This window comes from Nicotiana tabacum, chromosome 2, assembly GCF_000715075.1.
Source record: "Nicotiana tabacum cultivar K326 chromosome 2, ASM71507v2, whole genome shotgun sequence".
Lineage (NCBI taxonomy): Eukaryota > Viridiplantae > Streptophyta > Magnoliopsida > Solanales > Solanaceae > Nicotiana > Nicotiana tabacum.
Genome location: NC_134081.1, coordinates 17,948,898 through 17,956,805, shown reverse-complemented (window position 1 = coordinate 17,956,805; position 7,908 = coordinate 17,948,898).

Here is a 7,908-nt window from a genome sequence, read left to right as displayed (position 1 = left end):
CTCAATGATAAAATCATAAACAGCCCCTCGGGCAGAACATCACTCATATACAGCCCCTCGGGCAAACCTCACAGTCACTTGTGCCACTCGGGCATACCTCATAATCACTCTTGCCACTCGGGCATACCTCACAATCACTCTTGCCACTCGGGCATACCTCACAATCACTCATGCCTCCCAGTCACTCAACACTCGGCACTCGCTCTCAGTAGGTACCAGCGCTCACTAGGGGTGTGTACAGACTCCGGAGAGGATCCTTCATCCCAAGCGCTATAATCTGTACGGACAATTCACGTTCGATAATAATAAAGTATGCTGCAGGCGGGCAGCCCCGATCTACACTCATCCTCATAATCAGGCCCTCGGCCGATATCAAACATGCTACGGCGTACAACCCGATCCCATAAATATGCAACATGCTACGGCGTGCAGCCCGATCCCATAAATATGCAACATGCTGCGGCGTGCAGACCGATCCCATGAATATGAAACATAAATCAGGCCCTCGGCCTCACTCAGTCATAAACCTCTCAAGCCACTCGGGTATCTCAGTAAAACAGGGCATTCGGCCCAAAACATTTTTATGCATCAAAATAGAGTCATAAAACTGAGTTATGATATGCAATGAAATGAATATGACTAAGTATGACTTTTCAATTTAACACAATAATTCACAGCAATATGACCTCTGTGGGTCCCAATAATACTGGCACATAGCCTCAACATGATTTGTAATATGCTTTTCAGCTCAATTTCTTTAACACATAAAACCGCATGGAAAATACCAAGGTTATTTAACTATAAAATTCCACATAAACAATTATGTCACAATTTCTATAGTGCACGCCCACACGCCCGTCACCTAGCATGTGCGTCACCTCCCAACAATTCACAAAATACATATATTCAGGGTTCATACCCTCAACTCCAAGATTAGAAGAGTTACTTACCTCAATCCAAGCAAATTCTTTATTCCAATAAACCTTTTCCTCGTGATTCGGCCTTTGAACGCCTCAAATCTTAGTCAAAATAATTCGATACAATCAACACGAGGTATAGGAATCAATTCCATATGAAAATACTATTTTTCTATAAAAATCAAAAATTTAGCTCAAAAATTGCCTGTGGTGCTCACGTATCGGAACCCGAAAAAAAATTATAAAATCCGAATACCCGTTCCAATACGAGTTCAACCATACAAAAATGATCAAATTTCGACATCGGATTGACCTTCAAATCTTCATTTTATATTTTTTGGAAGATTTTATAAAAATCTGATTTTTTTCCATAAATTCACGGATTCATGATGTAAATGAATATGGAATCATAAAATATAATCAATATAGGATAAGGAACACTTACCCCAATATTTTCCTGTGAAAATCGCCTAAACCGAGCTCCATAAACTCAAAAATGAGTAAAAATAGCAAGAACCCCGTTTTATAGACCCTCAGCTGTTTTGAGCGTCACAGGTAGTGTGGGGCGCTGCCTGTGGCACAGTTTCCAGCATCCCAAAATTTCCAGCGCTAGGGCTAGCACCCCACGCTACCCTGGGCACTCGCGGTGACGAAAAATCATTCTAGACACAAAAATAGGCATAACTCTCTCATACGATGTCCGAATTCAACGATTCTTTTTGCTATGGCTCCATAATTTCAATACGGATTTAATACTTCAATCAAAACTGAATTTGGATCTCATTTGCTTAATGTGATACCACATATTCTTGAAGAATCGACATCGAGCATTCTAGGTTCGATGCCGAAACATAGCAAGTCAATCCGGAATGAACTCAAATTTTGCGTACAAGTCATAAATGGAATAACAAAGCTGTTCCAATTTCAAAAATATGATTCTGACCTCGATATCAAAAAGTGAAACCCCGGTCAACCTTCCCAAAAATTCAACTTTCGGCATTTCAAGCTTAATTCCACTACGGACCTCCAAATAATTTTTCCGGACACGCTCCTAAGTCCAAAATTACCATACGGAGCTATTGGAATCATCGAAACTCCATTCCGGGGTTGTTTACACATAAGTCGACATCCGGTCACTATTTTAACTTAAGCTTTAAACCTTGGAACTAGATGTTCCAATTCATTCCAAAATCTCACTGGACACGAACCAATTGCCCTGGCAATTCAAACAATAACTGTAAAGTATAATTTGAGAAGTAAATGGGAAAACAGGGTTGTAATACTTGAAACGACCAGCCGGGTCGTTACAGCAATCAAGTCACAAATTTTGGCCGACTTCGTGGCTGACTTAGTCCGGGAATAATGCCTTTAGTTGCTAAAGAAGCAGTTCTGGTGTCAGAAACTGTCTCCGGTGTTTGGACCTTTTTTACGGATTGGGCTTCCAACGTAAAAGGGTCTAGCCTTGGGATAATATTAATCGCTCCCTCGGGATAAACCCTGAGACAGGCCATTAGAATTGTACATTTAACTAACAATGAAGTCGAGTACAAGGTTTTGGTTGTAGAACTTAAGTTAGTTCGGGGACTAGGCTCCGAGGAATTCTAAATAAAGTGCGACTCCCAGCTGGTAGTGAATTAAGTATATGGAATTTTCGATACGAAGGAGGAGCGCATGCAACTGTTATTGAATAAGGTTCAAGTATTACTTTTACGGTTCAGGGAATGGTCAATCATCCACATTCCAACGGAAGAAAATGTGGAGGCAAGACGCATTGGCTAATTTGGGGTCATCCACGAAAATAAAAGGAACTGATTCTGATGCGGTCATTCAACTGTTGCACTCGGTATTGGATGTGGACGAATATTGTGAAGTTAACTCAACTAACCTACTTTGGGTTGGAGAAATGAGTTTATAGAGTATTTAAGGCATGAAAAATTGCCTGAAGATCCTAAATCTTCCAGGGCTTTACGAACGAAAGTTGTTCGTTATTGCCTTGCTGATGGTCAATTATAGAGAAGGTCTATTCAAGGACTATTGGTTCGATGTTTAAGGAAATCAAAGGTTGACTATATGATGAAGGAAGTTCATGAAGGAATATGTGGAAATCACTCTGGTGCAGACTTGTTGGTTCTCAAATTGATAAGGGCTGGCTATAATTAGCCCCGAATGGAAAGCAAACTCGTTGGTTCTCAAATTGATAAGAGTTGGCTATAATTGTCCGTGAATGGAACTAGACGCTAAGGTATTTGTACAAAAATATGATAAGTGTTAGCGTCATACGCAGTTAGTGCATCAACCGGCAGCGCTTTTTCATTCGGTGGTGTCACCGTGGCTATTCATGAAATGGGGAATGGACATAGTTGATCCCCTACCACAAGGGCCCGGGCAGGTAAAATTTCTTTTATTTTTAACTGATTATTTCACTAAATGGGTTAAAGCAGGTGCTCAAAAAAGATTGGAGAGCGAGAAGTGATTGATTCATATGGAATCACATCATTTGTCAGTTTAGATTACCAAAGGAAATTGCTTATGACAATGGGCCAAAATTTATAGGTTTCAAAGTCACAAAGTTTTTAGAAGGATTGAAGATCAAAGGGATTACATCTTTTTCATATCATCCAAGTGCTAACGGACAAGTGTAGTCAACTAACAAAGTTATAATCCAAAACCTCAAAAAGAAATTAGAGGATGAAAAAGGTAATTGGCCAAAAGAGTTACCGTGAGTGTTATGAGCACATAGAACAACAGTGAAGTCAAGCGTGGGAGAAACACCATTTTTACTTATGTATGGTGCAGAAGCTTTGATCCCGGTGGATATTGGGGAGCTGACCATAAGGTATCCCGAGCAAATGATGAGGCAAATAATGAAGTAATGTTAATTAATTTGGATTTGCTTGAAGAATATTGAAATCTAACTTATGTGAGGATAGTGGCACAAAAGCAAAGGACAGAAAGATATTATAACCGCAGAGCAAATCTTTGGTATTTCAAAGTTGGAGATTTGGTTTTGAGAAAAGTAACTAAAAATACCTAAGCGGTTAATGCTTGGAAGCTAGGACCAATGTGGGAAGGATCTTACGGGGTTTCAGCTATAATCGGCAAAGGTTCATATCAATTGAAAAATCAAGATGGAGTAAAATTACCAAATAATTGGAATATGTCTCTCCTCAAAAGGTAATATTGCTGAATATCCTTATTGATACTGAAAGTATGTGCTGCACTCTTTTTCCATTCGTCTAGTTTTTCTCCCAATTGGATTTTTCTGGCAAGGTTTTTAATGAGGTAGCAAAATAAAGCATACTACGAGGAAGGATCATCAAAGATACAAGAATTTCAGTGTTCGAATTCTCATACTTAGAATCTGAACACTGGGAGGAGAAATATTGCATATTAGAGCGCTAAAAGTGTCACGAAGACTAGGGACTGCTAGAATCGGGGTCTATATCTTATCAGGACCGGGAACTGCATGATCAACCTCGTAGAAATAAATTGTACAAGTTAGCCACATGTATTGGCAACTTTATTTACTTAAGCAAACGAATATATATATATATATATATATATATATATATATATATATATATATATTGTACTTTTAAAGATGAAAAGAATAAATCAAAGTCTTTTTTATCATATTTCTTGCCCAAATGGTAAGTTAAATTATTTTTCGTTTGAAAGTTATAAACTTCAAATACTTGTGCTGGAATGAATATGAGACGTCCTCTTCAATAACACTGTAAACATAAGGAACCTCTGTTATGAAACTCTCATAGTCAAAGGGTAGATACCGGAAGTATGAATGCCCTGAATTAACGTTATCAGATGCAAAACAAATTTCCGAGCTTTATTAGTTAAATAAAAAGAATATTTTTTGCACAAAAAATTCCCGAGCTTTATTAGTTAAATAAAAAGAATATTTTTTGCATAATAATTAAGTAAATTCTTTTATTACTTAAAATTCCAAACTCAATAAAGAAGTTTTGGCATAGTTACAGAGGAAAAGTAAAACAAATACATCAATTATTTTTGCCTGCGGAGTCTGAAGGAAGAGAAGTGTCTTCTGCTTCTTTTGCAGGTGAAGGTTGTTCCGCATCCTGTCAGAGGCCTTCATCCTTATCCTTTTTTTTTCTTCTTCAATTTCTTCTTTGATTCGCGAATACTCAAAGCTAGTGTTCGAAGAACTTGAAGCGATGGGCCTAGTAGGAATGTTGTCGAGGATAGTTATCTCCAATTCACGAGCTTTGAAAATGCAATCATTTATGCTTGCAATGCCTTCTTTGGCCTCCTCTAAATTCTTCCTCCTCATATGGTAAATGGCATAAGGTTTCTCAAGGAGGAAATATTCTTCTTGATCCTAGAGTATAGCTTGGAGCTTCTCGACTTTTTATCGTAGCTGATAATTTTTCAGCCCTCATAATGCCATAGGATCCGTCAAGGTTAGTATTGGTTCTTGCATGTTCGCGATTTTACTTTATTTGAACCTTTCTTCCATTCTGGCTCTCTTCTCTTCGGCATCAATAGCCTCCTCGATTTTGGAATATAAGTTTACTTCCAGGTTGTTGATTCGTTCCATGGAAGCAGCAGACTCATATTTGGCCGCGACAGTTACAACATCCTGCAGCTCAGCCCACTTGGCCTTTAAATCCTTAAGCTCATTATGTAATTGAGCAGCCTCTTGATTGTGAGCCATTTTATCTTTCTCGAATTGCTCTAATCGGGCTTCGAGCTCGCCCATTTGAGCATTTTTTGCTTTCAAAGCTGAGAGGCGCTCGGCAAAGCTGGTTCCGTTCGGTAGCAAGTTGATTTCGTTTAGCAGTGAGCTCCTCTTTGTCCAAGATTAGCTTTTGTAGACCCTCAGAGGCAAGGAGATTAGCTTAAAAGGGTTAAAAATTAAAGTAATGAGAACAAAGTTTTGCCTGAATTCCATGAGATGAACAATGTATGCTGTTATTAATTAGACACTCAACAGAAAGAGAATCTATCTTTCTCCAATCTTTATTTGTATACAGGGGTTTCAAGTAGTTGGCGACCTCTGCCGGTTTGGAAAGTAAGTGGCATTCATTCAAAACCGTAAGAATAAAACTATGCTTTCCACTATCGGATGACCGTGGGGAACGAACATCTTTTGTGTGTTCGGTTGGGGCAGGTGGAGAGGTAGCAGTTGGTATAGAAGGTGTTGCATTTATGGTTGGTGTAGAGGTTGAAGTTGGAAGAGCATCCGGGGTAAAATTCCTCTGACTAAAAGCAGAAACGAGAGCCCAAAAGCGAGATTCAATGTTTTCAATTGTATCCATTTCCGTGAAGAGCGCTTGAAGTTCTCCCGGCTGAACATCCGGTTGAGCTGATGAAGATCTTTTTCTTCTTTGGAGAGAAACTGTTTCATCATCAGTTTCTTATTCATTAAAGACCATTGTGGCTGGTCTAGTTGGAGCTTCTTTTGTTGAAGTCTTCTCCCGAGTCCCAGCTGTATAGGTACGTCTTCTCTTTGGTTTCTTATCCTTGGGATGGGGACTCCGCGAGGAGGCACCTTCACCTAAAGCAAGAACGTCTTCACGAGTCCTCTTTCGGTTAAGGAGATCTTGCTATTATCGTTGAGCCTCCTCTGGCTCATCAGAGACATCAACTACGGGGCAAATGGAAGACCCATTCGGAAGGCCTATGTATTACGAAAAGAAGTCAGTGAATTGGTTCTAAATCATGTTAAAGGTTGAAAGGGAAAAGGGGAAGCTTTTGCCGTGGTTTTGGCTTTCCAATTAAATCTGGGCGCAATTTCTTTCCACCTTTGAGAGTCCGGTATGGAAACGTCTAGAATTTTCTGTACCCATTGGGTCAGGCTGTTAACCAATGGTGGATCCCAATGAGCAACTAAAATAAAGAAAATAAAAGTTAGCAAATGAGGAGATTCTTTTTAAACGCGATAAGAAAAAGATATCTGAAGACTTACGAGCAAAATTCCAAGATTCAGAAATGGAAGGGGCTATTGCTTAACGAACTGCTCCATCTATCCACGATCGTTATCATCGTTGATGCTGGTAACGATGGCATAGTGGCCACATTTGCTGAGTTGAATCACGCCTCCATGGAAGTTCTTCGGGAGTAGAGGTTGATCAAATGTGTGAGAGTAAGGGTTTCCGGGCCTTGGAGCATAATTTTCAAAGAGAAGCCACAGTATGCCATATTAATGGACTCACTTGAGTCAAGCAGATTTGGTAGTAGTAGCAAAATTCTAAAATTATGGGATCAATTTCTTGGCCCAATTATAAAGTAAAAGGGTATGTATAAACATACATGAACCCTGGTTCGCTAAAGATGACCCTTTCCACCTCATTGGGGGAAAAGATTTTGATGTTATTTCAGTTGCAATCTTCTTTTACAATGGGAATGCTGATAGGGCGAATGAAAGAAGGATATCTGCGGACAAGCCAACTTCTATCATTTTTGGGGTTAATTTTTTCTTTCTATACTTGAAGGTCCAACTCAGAATGAATTTGAGAAGGTATGATTGTATTGATGGCAGGAGGTTCGGCTTCGACATCAACTTCATTGGTTTTATTCTTTTTAGGGTCATTACCGTTGAGAAGACCAGAGTTTCGGAAACAACGATAGTAGAAGGCATGGTGATAAGAAATTTGAGTAATGAGATTTTACTGAGAAAGAAGGGTTATGCAGTAGGGTTCTAAGGAAATTCGAAGAAGAAGAAGAGTTTGTAAAAGTGAAAGGTAAAAGTGATGAGTAGTGTAGAAGTTTATAGACGGAAAAATTCATGGTCATGGTTACCTTAAAATCTGAAAAAAATATTTTCCGAGTCAAGGGATAACACGTGTTCGACCCATTAAATGCAAGGAGACGTGCGTCCTTTCAAGTGTCAGAAACCGTTCAGGAACTTTTCCGCCAAGAAAAGGGGTTAATCTACTTTCCGGTAACATAGAGTTTTATCACCGGAAAGTAAGGGGACTATTTGTATTGGGTAAAATTGATAAACAACAGGTGG